Raw genomic sequence first — 16,382 nt, forward strand, 5'->3', positions numbered from 1 at the left:
AACTGCTTGGTCAAAGAGGCTACTTGCGCTGTTAAAGCAGTAATTGCATCTAGCTCATGCACCTCAACTACCTTTCTAACTCCTGATGATCTTTCCTCTGACCACTGATGGTTGTTTGTAGCCATGTCCTCCAGCAGCTCATAAGCACCAGTTGCGCTCTTGCTCATAAAAGTGCCACCTGCTGCAGCATCAATAATGGTTCTGGTTGTCGGACATAAACCATTGTAGAAGTTCTGTACTAGCATCCATTGTTCAATGCCATGATGAGGACATCTTCTCAGGAGTTCCTTAAACCGTTCCCACGCCTCATATAATGATTCTCCGTCATTCTGGCAAAAGTTATTTATCTCTCCCCTTAATTTAGCAGCTTTGGATGGAGGGAAGAATTTGGACAAAAATTTCTGAGCTAGATCTTGCCAAGTGACAATGGAGTTTGGCTGCAGAGAGTTCAGCCAACTTTTAGCTCTGTCCCTTAGAGAAAATGGGAAGAGCCTAAGCTTGATTGCGTCATCACTCACCCCATTATATCTGAAGGTCCCACATAACTCCAGAAAATTGGACAAATGGGTGTGGGGATCTTCAGATGGCAACCCATTGAATTGCACAGAGGACTGCACCATTTGTAAAATAGCAGGCTTTATTTCGAAGTTGTTGGCCTCTACAGTTGGTGGGCAAATACTATTTTGTACTCCCGTCAGAGTGGGTAGCACATAATCTCGCAGGCTCCTCTCAGCATTGGGTTGAGCCTGAACCCCTCGTACAACTCCAGGAGTTTGAACATTCCTGCCATCCCCTTCATTCTGTGCCATCTTTACAGATTTATGGGCCTCTCTCTTCTTCTTTCTGATTTGATTGCAAGACTTCTCAATCTCAAGATTCAGAGGAACAAGTGTGTCCTTTCCTTTTCTGCCATGCATATACCAAAATTCACCTGAGATAGACAAATTAAGCAACTAAACAGATTAGAAACGAGAGAATTTAAAATCAAATTAGAATAAAAATTAATTAGACTGATATTGATAATTTTCAGGCCCCGGCAATGGCGCCAAAAACTTGTTGCGATAATTTTGCTATGCAAGTGCACACAGTCGCGAACTCGTAATAAAATGGTAAAACCAAGTATCGTCCTCAAGGACTGAGTTATCAATTACCAGTCAATTAATCTCTTGTTCTATTTGATGAATTAAAATTCTTGATTTTTGTAAAATACAGCAAAAGAACCAATAAAGTGCAGAAATAATAATCGACAATTAAATAGAATAATAACTAATAGTAAGACTTTTAATTTATTCACTGAGAAACAATTAGGATATTCAATCTCATCAACTATCCTTCCTATTATTCCCTAATGCAAAATATGAATTCTTCTTATTTTTTTACCTAATTCAATTAACAAGTTGAAACAGCAGCCTATAATCATACTATGAATTATAAACTCAACCTAGGTGACAATTTCCTATATTTCTATGGTAAATTGAACCACAAAGGTAGCATTAAATTCCACAACTTAATAACAGTTACACAATTAATTCAGATACTTTCGTTCTAAATCAAATTATGTCCAATATAACCAAAGCATAATTAAATCTCACTTCTCAGATTTTGACTTAAAAACATATGAATGTGACTAAAGATGGCCAATCAATAATCACTCTATAAGAACAGATTATATGGAATTGAAGAAGATTGAAGAAGAGGAAATTAAAATTGCATTAGGTCATAACAGAAATTCAAGTGATTCAATTGAACATCCTAAACAGAAAATTAGTTCATAATCATAGTGCTAATCACAACAGAAATTAAAGATAACATCAGAAAGAAAAACATGTAAAAATACTCTAAGCTTGAGCCTTCAAAACCAGAACTCCTCCCTTCGTCCGTACGTTCTTCTCTCTTCTTTTTCCCATCTTAAAAACCTAAGATTTCGAATTTTAAAGAGGCGGGCCGCGGCTCTACATGCACTATGCCGCGGCCCGTATAAAAGTTTCTGGGCAGGAGGTCCTTTTCATGCCGCGGCCCGCATCGACGAGTTCTGGGCAAAATGCCCATCTATGCCGCGGCCCTCCATAGCTATGCCGCGGCCCGAAGATGTCCTCAAAAACCATGCTTCTGTTTCTCCCCCTAGCCGCGGCTCTACTTTGCTCATGCCGTGGCTCTTAAGGGAAATCTCATTTTTTTAAGTTTTCATCCCAAAATTTCACCAACACTTCCAAATTGTGTTGAGAACCATTCTTGATCAAAATATGATGGAAAACTCGGTTATTTCTTCCCTTTCTTTGGCATTTTCTTCCACATGCTCAATTCTTCCTGATATTCACAAAAACAACCAAACAAAGCGTAAACCCGCGCTAAAACAAGGAAAAACAAAATAAAAGACTACTAAAAACATCACCAAAACATAATAAAAACTAGACTCAACAATAGTGTTCAACTGGTAAGTGAATTTGAATAGTTTTCAACTGGGCAGTGTTCAACTGGTCGGTATTCACCTGGTCAAACAAACTAACAATAATTGGTCGATGTTCAACTACTTAGAAATTCTCCATATACTCTATGTGTTTCATGAGTAATTAACCATTGATCACTTGGGAGCACATAGGTATATTGGTATATAATTTATCTTGCTATAATTCTAGGGTGAAAGATCGAAAGTTCCAGGTCGGAGATTTGGTCCTGAGAAAGGTGTTCATCAAAGACCCAACAGCTAGAGTGCAAGGACCAAATCGTGAAAGACTTTATCAGATCAAGAAATTTTTGCCTCCTGGCACTTACAACAAACTTTATTGGCTGAATGGAACCTGATCATGAACCACTGGAAAGGTAAGCACTAAATACTACTTTCAGAGTGGTAGCTTAATTTCAAGTTGTTTAACTTGTTATTTAAGTTTGGTTTATGAGCTAGTTATTTGGTGACCAGTCATTTATTTTTGAACAATTTTTGTTGTTTAAGACTCGTTATTAGACATGTTTTGTCCTTTTTTAATTTACGAGTAATAAAAGAGACTACGCCTAGCGTGGTCGATTCTTGCTACAAATATGCATGTGTGTTAATTATTCAAACATTGTTCAACTAGTCGGTACGTTCAAGCAGTGTTCAACTGCTCAAATATTTTCCATATACTCTATGTGTTTCACGAGTAATTAACTGCTCGAATAGATTCGGTCAAGTAGCAAGTGACCAAGGATCTTTCAACCCTTGATCACTTGGGGGGCACATGGGGTATACTGGTATATAATTTAACACAGGCAATAAGAGCACGAGTTAAGATATTTTTTTTTAGGTTGACTTGTAAATTTTCGAAGTAAAAAAAGGCCATTAAGTTAACTTGTTTGACAAAGCTTAAATAACTTGGAATTTTTCAAAAACTTGTTTGACAAAGCTTAAGTAACTTGGAATTTTTCAAAATTTCAAGTTAGAAGCAAATATTCGTGTGACAATAAACATTATGCTCATAAAATGTTAGAGCAATAAGAGTGTGAGAAAATATACTTAGTAGGGTCTTATGAAATGTCTAGAATTTCTAAGTTAGAAAACTAAGTACTCATGCAAAAATATAAGGCATACATCAGAGTGACTTTACTATTCACAAAAAACTTATAATGTAAAAAACTTAGAATGTTTCAAGTTAGCAAAGAAAAGTAAAGTATAAATGACAACAGCTTGGTCGTACGAGAAAAATATCAAAGCTGCTAAGCAGCAATTGTCTTCACAAGAGTATAAGAAAAAAAAAGTAAACTACTGGCTGGGAACAAAGTTTTCACTATTCAAGTTAAGCATGGCCTCTAGTCGGCCAAACATGCTCTCTAGTCGGCCAAAAATGCTCATTGGTCAAGTAGACTAGCTCCTGGTTAGTTAACACCGTCCTCAGCATCAGGGACCTCCTCTGGTTGGAAGGATAAAGCAGGAGAGGCAAGCACAGTGCCAGCTGGGAGAGCTGCCTCCTCGGCAGCCTTGGCTTCACATTTAGCTAGATCCTCAGCCTTTGCTTCTTCATAGAGAAATTCGAGGTTGAGAGGCTTGTTTAACTTCCAAATCTGATAGAAGCAATGGAAGCAGATTTCTTCGTAATGAGCCAGATCAACTTCCTTTTCCTATTTTAGCTCTTCATTCTCTTGAGTCTTCTTCTCCAGCTGGTCGGTCAGTGTCTTATTGGTCTGGATTTGCTTGTTGTTCTCATCAACCAACTCCTTCAACGATCTATCTCGGTCAGCAATTGTTTTCTCTGCCTGCTCAGTCTTTTCTTGGAGATCTTTCTCAGACTTAGTCAGACTTTCAATCTTTGCCTGGGCTTCCACCAATTAACCATTCAAGACCTTGACCATCTCCTTATAGTCTACTGCTCGGTGTTGAGCATGACTGATAGTGATAAGTCCCTGAAATAAATTATAGAAAACTATTTAAAATAAGAACAATTAATAAGAAAGTGTGAGCTCTTGATGATAAGATGCTTACACTCATTATTTGAGCAAGGCCTCTCTGCAGGACAACTTCAACACTGTGCCAGGGTAAAGTCTCAAGGATTTGAGTTGTTGTTACATGATGAAGAGTGTGGTCCAATAACTCCTTTCCATATTCACCAGAAATGCGAAGGGGCTCACTTAAGTCAGCTGGTCGGGTAGTTGTTAAGATAGCTGAAGGAGGAATAGATGGAGGAGTCAATCGTGGGATAGCAATAGGATGGTCAAATGATCTCCCCTGGCTAGTCGATACAGTCTTCGCAACCTTGCTCGGAGGGTTTGAGCTACTACCTTCACCAGGTTTCCTCTTTTGGGCAGAGGAAGTGTTAAATTGCTTAAACATGTCTGGATCTGCAAAAAAGTGAAGCGCAAAACTAGTCATTGGAAATGAGAGATAAATATAAGTAAATGAAGATTTTTCTATGACCACATGACTTTACAGATTTCACACAATCAGTCTCATAAAAGTTATCTACAACAAGGAAAACTATGGTAGAAAAACCTGAGTTCAGAATTTCATCGAGAATGTCATCTTCATCTTCAGATGATGAGTTTTCCTCTCTAAGGAGTTCAATGTTTTTTCCTTTCCCGGGTCTAGTAGGAAAGGCATGTTTATGAGGATCTAGAGGAGCCCGCTCCCTAATAATAAGATCACCTGGTCGGCGTGACAGGGGAGATGGTTCAGGAGAGAACTGGTCAGTCACTACTTCGGTATCAGCACTTGACTGGTCGGTTGTGTTTGCTTCTTCAGTAGTACTGCCTTCTATAATGTTTTGATTGTTTGGTAACAACCCCACAAATTGAAGGTTTTCCAAGTTGACCAACTCCTTGACATCTTTCTCTTTTGTGGGCATGTTAGCAAGTTCTTCTGCTCAGGAATACATTTCCCTAGTCGGTAAAGGTTGATGAAAAGGGCCTGCATGCATCAAAGCCAAGTTGTTGGCCCTAATGTCTGAAGTAAGAAAGCATTCCATGTAATATTTTCTAGGATTTGATTTATGAGCGATACCATGAAGATACTTAACCCCTTTTTGCCTATGAAAGAGGTGGAAAAAACCTATGTTCTTATGGTTGGGGTTAGTCCTAAAATCAAACAAATAGTGTACCTTGTGAGGATTAGGTGGGTTCCAGCCCTTGAAGTGGTAGAGAATGTATAGAGCAGATAATGTGTGAATTCCATTTGGAGCTATCTGGAAGGGAGAGACATTGAAGTAATCTGCTACTAACCGAAAGAAAGAATGCAGAGGGATAGTAGCTCCTACATAAACATGGTCTCTAGACCAAGCACAATAAGCTCCACCAGGATTATTAGCTCTCTGGTGAGGTCGCGGACATATCACATTAACTCCTTCAAGACCCAAAGTCTGAATATGCTTATCAAACATTTTGGAATTTAGCTTAGAAGGCTTAGCTATGAACCAAGAAGGCGTGCCATTTTCATCTTTTCTTGATTTTAGAGCAGCTGTTTATTGAATCTTAGTTGTAAAAGTCTGGGTAGCCTTTTTCCTGGGTTTACCAGCTTTCTGGACCTGGCAAGGAGGCTTGAAAAAGCTTCAGCTTAAGCTTCTTATACCAAGTGTTCTCTAGCTAATGGATCGTGTTCGACTACCTTTTATGTCGCTCTTCGAGCTACTTGAGGATCTTGTTCCTGAGGGAGTCGATTGGACTTTTTCACCCTCATTGGTTGATGCTGACGTTGCTGCTTAAGGAACTGATCTTCGTGAAGGAAGTATAAAGCTGATCGCGGAAGGATTTTATTCAGATGATGAAGACGGTCTTCCGGGGTTCATTGGCTTGGAGATTTGGAATAAGAATCACTGCTCGGAAGGGTATCACTTGAAGCGGAAGATGAGGAATCAGAGTCTGATTGGTTGTTACCTCCCTTGTAGTCAAAGCAATTCATCTACAAAAAATAAGGGGAGGTAAGTAAACCAAATAGAAAATAAGTGCAAAGCAAAAATATTCAGCACTAATTCGCAATGAAAAAAAGTAAATAGTTTTGAATGTGAGTGGTGTTCAGAAGGCTAAGGCCTAAGGTGGTGTCTGAGCCTTCGAATGCACGACCGAGCAGCTGGGCGCGTATCTGAGGGGATGTGAGGTGCCCCCAAGCAGCTGGGAGCTGTGTGCCGAAGGGGTGTGCATTCGAGCGGCTGTGCAGTGCCCCCGAGCAGCTGGGAGCTGCGTGCCAAAAGGGTGTGCATCCGAGCGACTATGCAATGCACGACCGAGTGACTGGGAGCTGCATGCTGAAGGGGTGTGCATTTGAGCAGTTGTGTGGTGCCCCAAGCGGCTGGGAGGATGCTCGAGGGGATGCATGTCCGAGGAGCAAAGATGTGTGTCCTGAGCAGCTAGAAACAAAAATACCCAAGGGCCAAGTAGGGGACTGATCGACTAGATATGGCCAAGGGCACGAGTTTGATGGGCTAAAGGGTAAAGAGCATAGCGTGATGCATAAACATATTTTCTTATTCTTGGGCTATGCAAACAAGATCAAAAAGTGAATTCTAAGAGTTCGGCAAGTCTCAAGGAAATATCATATGCTCTTCTTAAACCCATGAACCCAAAACTAAAATGTGTAATGGGAAATCATTTTTCTTTCAAAATTTCATGAAGTTGAAGGAAAAATTGACTAACCCAAATCCTAAACTACACTATATCATCTACAAAGTCTCTATCCTACAAATATTTATCACAAAAAAATTCCAAGAATGCATTCCAAAATGAGGGTTTCGACATATACAAGTTCTAACAAGTTTTTGTGTAGAATTTTAAAGCTTAAAATGCTTGAAAGTACAGATCAAGAAGAGAGAACTTACTCAAATGGGTGGAAAAGCTATAGATTTCTTGAGAATTTCCTTTGAAATTGCTTGGAAAGACACGAAACTTTGATGAGGAGTTGGCCACAGCAAGGAGGAGTTTTTTTTTTTTTTTTTTGTGATGTTCTTTTTGGCTTGAGAGGGGTAGGCATGCATGGGCCTATTTAAAGGAAAATGGGGAACTTTTCAATTACCCTAAAACCCTTAGTATTCTCTTTCCCATGATTGGAACTGATAAGTGCCATTTTTATGGCCTGAAAAGTTTGTGGCTTTACTTGAAAAGGCGGGAGAATATAGAAAGTCATTTTTTGGAATTTTAGGGGACACGGAAAATATTAAAGTTACTGGTGAGTCACCACGTGGAGGCAACTGCTAGGATATTCTCTGAATTTCTTATTGGCTATTCAGTTTTTGGAGATTTAACTGGTCGGACTTTTATTATTAGTAAAAGTTACTGACCAGGTGGAAGCTTTTGGATGACGTGAATAATTATCAGCTAGAGAAAAAGTTTATCATACGAGCAAATCATATAATAAACTTGGGGGGCAAATATTATCCCCAAAATTTCAGTTCAATGACGTGGCAATCAAAAGTGACAAGTGGCAATGCATGGAAATAAATTTAGCTTGTCATGAGTGATTTGCCCGACCAGTGATACGCATGCCTGACCAGTGATGTGCCATGCCCGACCAATGTTGTGCTTTGGCCGACCGATTACTTCAGGAGGTGTTTTGTCTGACCAGCTACATCGGAGAATATTTTTGTCTGGTCAGGGAGAAGTCTCACCTGACCAGACGCACGGATTGGCCGACCGGTCATCTCAGAGAGGGACTCATCCGACTGGACACGTAGTTCATCCGACCAGTAATGTGTCTTGGCCGACCAGTAATGTGTTTTGCCCGACCAGTTACTTCAACAACATGATATAGCCGACCAGACATCTCAGGAATGGGTTTCATCCGACCAGCTATGTTAGATTAAGGAGTGTAGCCAACCGGATGTGTCAGAATCTCAGGAGTTAACTGCCCAGTGACTTCTTTACAGAATCTCAGTAACAACCTCAACCCGAATCGCTCGTAATTACCGCGCGAATCTCTCAGATATGTTTGTAATTTGAATTTGTTTATTATTTAATTAAAGTTGGTTGAAACAACCAAGGAACCCGCCAAAACGGGATATTTTTCATGTACGATCCATGAGCCTATAAATAAAGAGCTCATGGCATCATTATGGTGATCTAATATTTTTTGGAGACTGAAAAAGAAAGCTCTCTAGTTTTAAGACTTTGGGACCATTACTTGGGGTATTCTGGGAGCGTTTTCTAAGAGTTCAGAAAGAGAAACACTGTATTTTCCTACTTGTACTTGAGAAAATCAGTTGACCAAGGTTCATTTGATCTTAAGTATAGGTTAAATATATCACAACTCTAAGTGGACTAGGCTATTACCAACAAATTGGGGCTGAACCACTATAAAATTACTTGTGTTATTTGTTTTCTATTCAAGGTTTATTGTCGTTTTTGCGTCTACTCGCAGTTGGGCAAAATCGTGGTCAACAGGGTGTAACTCTTCAAATAAAAGAAAATTTTGTTTTAGTTTTTGTCTTTGTATATTAGTAATAAAGGCTAGTGGCAAGAGTTATATTTTGTTGTGGGGTGTTCTTTGGGGAAATTAATGTGTGCATTGATTTAGGTCCTAGAAAGATTGAGGTGCTTAGGGTGATTTGAGCCAAAATTAATCTCTCTTATCCTACCTTCACCCTAGCCTATCATTACAAGCTTGATAAAAGTCCTATTGATCTTTGGTGTGGTGTTTGTCTACATTAGTGGAAAGGGGATCACTAAGTAACTTATGGAGGCATTATTTAAGCTTTAGGACCAAGGCCTAGTTTGATTTGGGTGATCAAAAATGTTTAGGAAAAGCTATGAATGCACTAAAGGGAATTTTGCTAAAATATTGTTGCCGTAATCTGTTTAGTATAATTGACATAGGGGGATTTAATAATTCAAGTCAATTCTACAATCCACGTTTTTCTTTCTAATTAATTTGTTTAGTCCAGTTTTATTTTTCATTATTTTCATCTTTTTAATATTTAGTTTATCTTACAAACAATCAATTTAATTGTTAATACATTTAAGTTGTTTAGTAATTGTTTTTCCTATTTTTCTATTTTGTAATCCATGTGGAGACGATTTGCTTATCATTGTATTACTTGTGTGATTACGTGCACTTGCATATTTGTTGACGGTGAAATCTCGTCAATGAAATTAGATTGGAAAACTCAAAGGTAAGTTAGATGATATTTATATAAGAACTTAGAATAAACTTTAAGGAAAAGTAAACACAGATCAAAAATGGAGCAAGCTTTGGTATATTTCTCAATAGCCTCTGCATACAATGAATTTTCCAACCCCCTCTCATGTGGGAGAGGGGTCCTTTTTATAGTAGGCTCTGATGGCCTGGGATACATGGTGGTCCAGGAGACCAAATGGTACATAAGTACTCTGTCAGGAGAGTGGTTTCAGAAGCTGAGGTCTTGCATCCAGTACAGGGGCAGGCGTCAGGAGGATGTCTCCACTACTTGTCCGTACCCATGTCAGTGGAGTGGGGACAGACATAGTGGCGCAGGTGGTTGTGGTGTCGAATCTGACTCCTGGCCGTAGACGTACGGGCCATAACTCTTATTCCAGCATTCCCACGCCCCCACTGGTACGGGTGTCCGTACTTCGACATACAGGGTCTTAAGGGTCGTACCCATTACTAGATCGTACATGAATGTTCCATTCGACTCGTACCCGGATCTCTAAGCATTGGGGTCTTCAAGGCATAGGGAATGGGACACTTGGTGCATGCAGTGGTCATGACGTGCGGCGAGGCTCTCGGGTCCTTGGCATGGGATGCCTGTAGCACCCCGAGGTCACTCATGAGCATGGGTGATGGGCATGTGGCCTCAGCAGATGTCTGAGGGTGCAAGGCGAGACGCCTTCCTCGCGAGCCCCTTGTAGACACGGCTCCCTTGGCGTGTCGTCCCACTCGTGTGGCCACCTGGTGGTGTGGCTTTCATGCCACTCAGACTTTGAAGTCCATGGCATGGCTCCTATTCCTTCGCGAGACCTCCTTGGAAGGCCTGTTGATGGCGTGGCGTGCGTAGGAGCGGGTCCTCACATGGTGCTGGGCGCGCGCGGGACACGTGGCCTTGCCTAGTGCTGGGCGCGCACGAGGCAGGGGGCCTCGCCTGGTGCTGGCGCGCGCGAGGGGGTGGCCTCGCCTGGTGCTGGGCGCGCACGAGGCAGGGGGCCTCGCCTGGTGCTGGCGCGCGCGAGGGGGTGGCCTCGCCTGATGCTAGCGCGCGCGAGGGGGTGGCCTCGCCTGGTGCTGGTGCGCGCGAGGGGGTGGCCTCGCCTGATGCTGGCGCGCGCAAGGCCATCAAGGCTGCCGCACGAGAGGCAACAGTGGCTCGGGGTCACCCCAACCCATCCATATTTTGGGGCGTTTAATGGGGCCTAAGCATACGCTTTGAGTCTTTTATGGGCATGGAATATTGAGCATCCACAGAGGCCACACTTCATGGCTCACTAAGTGATGCTTCCCTTGGGACAATCTCTCAGTTTCACAAGACTTATAGGTCTGAGCCTGATAATGTGACTAAGTGACCTTTAGCCTTGTATTTTCACCATGTACTAGGGATTTTTTTTTCTTGGTGGATTTTTGGCATCCACAGTATTTAAATCAACTAAATTTTCACAACAAAGTGGGAGGACGATAATACCCTTAGTGGGTATTCAATTTATGCCTTTAATGCCCAAAGTATATTAATATACCATAAATACCATAATTATTCCGAGTATATTGTATGCTAGCTACAGTATTGGCTAACAAGACGAGAGGTCCGTGGGAGGATTGCCCGCATGCAGCAAGGACAACTAGTAAGTCAGTCTGTGATTTGCATGTCTACACCATGAATTAAATAGTTTGTTGCTTGCTAAAAGTAGGGTTTATATGCTAGTGAGAGAGATGACTCATTTAGAGACAATGACTAGGCAACGCTTATGCTCCACGTGAGATTTAAGTGTGTACGACATCACTTATAAAATTATTGCGCACACGGTTTCTGCCTAATATCATGAGTATGTAGATGATATCCACTTGTTGTTATATAGTGCAGACGGTATTCGCCTATTCAATCATTGTGCATATGGTATCTGCCTTTGACATTATTGGTCCGGTTAGATTCTGTGACATTTGGCCAGGGGATAAGTATTACCGGGTAAACTTAGGAGGTTGAACGATTCTAGGGGTGCTTATGCCCCATTGTGAGATGTGATTTATTGGTCCGATTAGCTACCGTGACAATTGGCTAGAAGGTAAGTTGTAACGACCCAAATTTGCTAATAAGGCTTAGGGCCTTGATTAGCGTGCCTGGAGGGAAATAGGTGAATTATGGATATAATATGTGAATTTATGTGAATATGTGATAAAGATGCATGTTTAGTTGAATTAAATATGCATGTGGGCCTCGTTTGGATATTAGGGGTATGTTTGTGATTTTAGCCCGTTGAGGGCATAAATGTGATAAATATGATATGTATGTGATATATATCTGTGTAGCACGATCCGAGACAGTTCTAGGGAGCAGTTAGCCAGAAAGTCACAACGAGGTTGAGAATCCGACTCCGGGCGAGTCGAGGGGTATTTTGGGTATTAGATGTTTTATGGGGTTATCAGGTTATGGAAATAAATATCTGGAGATATATTTGAGGTTAGAATGTTTAGGAGGGAATGATGGGGAAATTTATCAATTTTCCCTCGGGGACGTTTTTGGTACCCCGAGCCTTGAGGAACCTTAAAGCTTAAGTTAAATAAAACAAAATAAAGGAAACCCCTAGACTTTCTCTAAACCGACCCATTCCCTCATCATTTGCTCTGTTTTCCTACACTCTTGAAGGCTTAGTAATATCTTGGAGAAAGCCAGCCAAAACTAAGGATTTGAAGCTAAGGAATTAGGCTGATGGTCTTGAGGAATTAAAGCTTGGAACTTAGAGAATCTACACAGAACATAGCTCATCAAGGTAAGCTCCTAATATGTTGAAGTGTGTCAATTTGCAGCTGCTTTTAAGGTTGAATATTAGAGTTTGCATGTTAGCTAAGTTTGGATTTGTTCTTGATTGCTTGGCTGAGTTTTGGGGCTGGTCTTTGTTAGGCTTTGATGCTGAGATTGTGTTAGAATCTTTGTGATAGTTAATCTGGATTGTTGGCTTGATTTTGGGGGAAATTGGATTGGTTTTTGAGGTGGAAATGTTGAGTTTTTCTGGGTTCGAGGGGTAGGGTCGCGGTTCTGTTCTTGCTGAGCCGCAACCCCTTTGAACTTGGGGTGCAGGAAATTGGAGGCATGCCGTGGCGCCCTTCAGCAAGGGCCGCGGCGCGTGTGGGCAAGTTTGAGGCTAGGCCTCGGGTTAAGCTAGGGGTCGCGGCATGAGTCCCTAGGGCCGCGGCGCTTAAGGTACTTTTGGGTTTTTAAGATGTTTTAGGCTCGGGATGGATTTTATCACCCGGATTGATAGAAATCTATGTTCCGGAGATTACAATTATGGTTTGAAACTATTTAGTGGATTAGAGTTTGATAGGCGGACATTGTTAATGTGTTGTGACTAGGGCTTCGGCGAGGCTCGGACTAGGGAACTGTGCTCGGGGCTTCGGTGCTTGGAAAGCTAGGGACGCAGGTAAGAAAACCACTGTTCCCATAGAGCTTGTATGCAGGGCAGAGCCCAATATGTTTGTATTGTAGGGCATAGCCCTTTGATTGAATTTGTTCATGTTTAGTGTATGCTTTATTATGTTGTGAATGCAAATGTGTGAATGTTCGGCAAAAGCCGGGAACGGCGCAGGCCAAGGTCGGCAAGGCCGGGAACGACAAGGGGCCGGGAACGACGTTAGGCACGTGGAGTGCAAGGCCGAGTACAGCAAGGGGCTGGGAGCAGCGTTGAGCACGTGGAGTGCGAGTTGCCAGGGCAAGACCCTAAAGGATACCTAGGATATCCTCACGGTGTGGACCGCGAACCCAGGGCCTGGTAAAGTGCCTGGGACGGCATGGCCGTATGTGCTTTTCCTATTGATGGCCTGTTTATATGCTAAGTGTTTGTTATGCATATATGTTATGCTTGTGAGGGTTTTCTTGATGGGCTTCACCTCACGGGTGCTCTGTGGTGCAGGTAAGGGCAAGGGGGAAAGTCGACCAACCATGAGTACGGAGAGCGTGAAGCGACGCGTACATGTTTGGCCTGCCTGGCTGCCACAGCCAGTGGTTTTGGGAGATGGTTGTGCTAAAACCTAGATTTTGTCGTCTAGTCGACCTTGTTAATACTTATATGACATAAATATTTCTAAACAGTATTTTGGGATCCCAAATGTCAAACACTTTATGTTTTTTTAGTAAATGAAATTATTTTCAAAGTTTATAATTCTGTTTATGATTTAATTACACTTTTGACTTAAAACCTCGATTAGCGAGTTAAATGCACATTTTAAACTCACTTAGTAACGGCTCTAAGGAAGTAGGGCGTTACATAAGTTGTTACCAGTAAAACCTAGGAGTCTCAATGAGTCAGTGTGGATCGACCAACCTCGTGTGTGTTAGTATGAATACCCTAGGTAACCGTTGGTTACCCTCAAGAGGGATTTATGATTTTGGATATCAATGCGAAGACTCGGGTCTCCACTGTGGTTGACATGAGATATTAGGGGATATTTTGGCAACTCCCGAGTTGGCTTCTAGGGTCAATTTTATAATTGGTTACTATTATGTTTCTACTCTGGTCTGGATGTTCTGAAGGGTTTATGTTCCGCAGTTTCTGCTTAAGGTATTGTGATATTGTTAGGATGCTTAGGCGTTCTTGAATTGTTTGATTAGTGCCCGAATTTATCTAGAACCCTAAGTGTGGTAAGATATTAGTTGTGCAGACAATGACTTGATCATTTGTTTTGGTTGTTTAATTCAATAATTCTACTATGTGTTGTCAGATTTATTTACTAAGCGTTATCACTTACCTAGTTTTTTGTAGGTAAGGGCAAAGAAAAGCTTGGACAGCGCCGAGGTTTACTTACAAAGATGTATATATGGCCCGACCTCTGGGGAGTCTGCACTTTTGAAATGATATTTTTAATTATGTTTAAACTATTTTGGTTCACTGCAAAACTTTTAAGTTTAAATTGTAAATGTTTTTAGTATGTGCACACATTATGTTTAAAAGTTTTTTTTATATGGATTTTTGAGACCATTTAAATTATGAAAATTGTTTAATTTCCACAAAATCAGTATTAGTATTTTTGGGTCGTTACATTTAGTGGGCCTTTTTACAAAATCTCTCACAAAGAATTGGGTGAGTTCAACAACAAAAGGGACGATATTAAAATTCCTAAAATAATATGTTCAGTAATGATGACAACCCAACTCAAAAATAGGAAATACTACTTTAGAGTTCAATGAATAACAACAAGTCATTGATATGAAGAAGTGCAAAACTAACTAAAATGTAACGACCCAAATTCACTAATAAGGCTTAAGGGCCTTGATTAGTGTGCCGGGAGGGCATGATGGGAATCATGTGTGATTATTATGATTAAGATGCATGATTATGATTTTAAGCATGTTATACGACTATGTGAATTATATTATGTGATAATTATGATGTGTGAATTGTACCACGTGGGTGTTGTGATACCAGTGTGATGCACGTGCCGAGACGGTCCTAGAAAACTAGATAGTGGTAATTGGTGATTTGGTAACCTACGTAACTGTTAGTAACCATAGAGAGTAACAGGCTTTATTGGGAAAGTGGCAGAATTGTAAATTTAGGAAAAGGACAAGTAAGCCCTTGAGGTCTAGTTAGTAAGGGATATAAATGGAGGGTTAAACTAGTCTTTGGCAGGGAATAGATGAGTAAGAGCTGAAGGAAAATACAATACGTACAACACTTGGAGAAAGGGGCTTTATGCTGAAAATTTGAGACCTAGAGGAAGAGCAAAACTAAGATGGAAGGGAGAAGCTGAATCTAGCTTTTGGAGGGAGAGTTAAGGAGTGATTGAAGTTGTCAAGCAAGCTTAGATCAAGAATACTCAGAGGTAAGATTTTGATTATGGTATATCTAAGTTTCAAATCTGATTTTTGGTTGATAAGTGTGAATTGAAACAAATTGGTGGCTGGTTTTGTATGAACTCAGAATTGGGTAATCAAAGGGGAAGGAGGTTTAAAGCTAGAGGTTGGACTCACCACTCAAGGTAAGGTTTCTGTGTAATTATTAGGCTTATTTCTGTTAAGGTTTAGGGAGTTTGGAGTGTGGTTTGTGTTTGAGTTCAAGTTGTTCTTAATTTTCTGGTTTGAGTTACTAAGTATGAAATTCAAGAATGAATCTTGGGTATAATTGTGTGAATGGGCTTGGGCATGATGTTTCTAGGTTGTTGTGAGGTTTATGATGGATTTAGAGTTGGTTTTGGGACTTATGATGGAGTTTGGGGTGATTTGGAGTGAGTTAGGCTCGGGAAAAACGCGAAGGAAAACCCAGAATTCTGGGTCTGCGAAGGCGTGCCGCGACACAGTTTTTGCGTGCCGCGGCGCGGAGCCCCTGACTTGCTGGGTGCCGCGGCACAAGGCCAATTTCAGATGTCATTTTTGGAAATTTTAGGCCTTTGCTCCGGGGGTTTGGGGGATGTCTCCGGGGTGTTGTTTTAAGGTTTTGGGGGTTCCGAAAGTGTGGGTTAGGTTCCGGGAAGGTAGTTTTGGGATTGGTTAGTGACAAAGAATGTTTTATTTGTGTTGTGATTAGGACTTTGGAGAGGCTCGGGGTAGAGGACCGTGCTTGCGGCTACGTGGCATCGAAAACCAGTGAATTAAAAGGTAAGAAAACTGCACCTGAATGTATGATTGTAATGGGACTAAGTGCTCCCGAGAGTTGCATTGTGTCAATGTTGGTATTATGCCAAGGGACACGTACAAACGGTCTAAGAGTACCGTACATGATTTTAGCGCACGGGGCGCAAATTGGCCACTGGGAGCCAGAAACAATAGGATAACAGAGGGAGCAGCCTGTGAGCGCTAGCCCTGGTTATCGTCTGT

The 16,382-nt window shown here is 41.3% G+C and overlaps 1 non-coding gene across 1 annotated transcript; it reads left to right on the forward strand.

Moving 5' to 3' along the window:
• Nucleotides 1-255: 255 nt before the first annotated feature.
• Nucleotides 256-362, forward strand: LOC133793070 (small nucleolar RNA R71). The gene has a single exon (XR_009874531.1). It is a non-coding gene; the product is annotated as a small nucleolar RNA R71 (small nucleolar RNA).
• The last annotated feature ends 16,020 nt before the right edge of the window (nt 363-16,382 follow it).

This window comes from Humulus lupulus, chromosome 7 (genome assembly GCF_963169125.1).
Source record: "Humulus lupulus chromosome 7, drHumLupu1.1, whole genome shotgun sequence".
NCBI classification, from domain to species: Eukaryota; Viridiplantae; Streptophyta; class Magnoliopsida; order Rosales; family Cannabaceae; genus Humulus; species Humulus lupulus.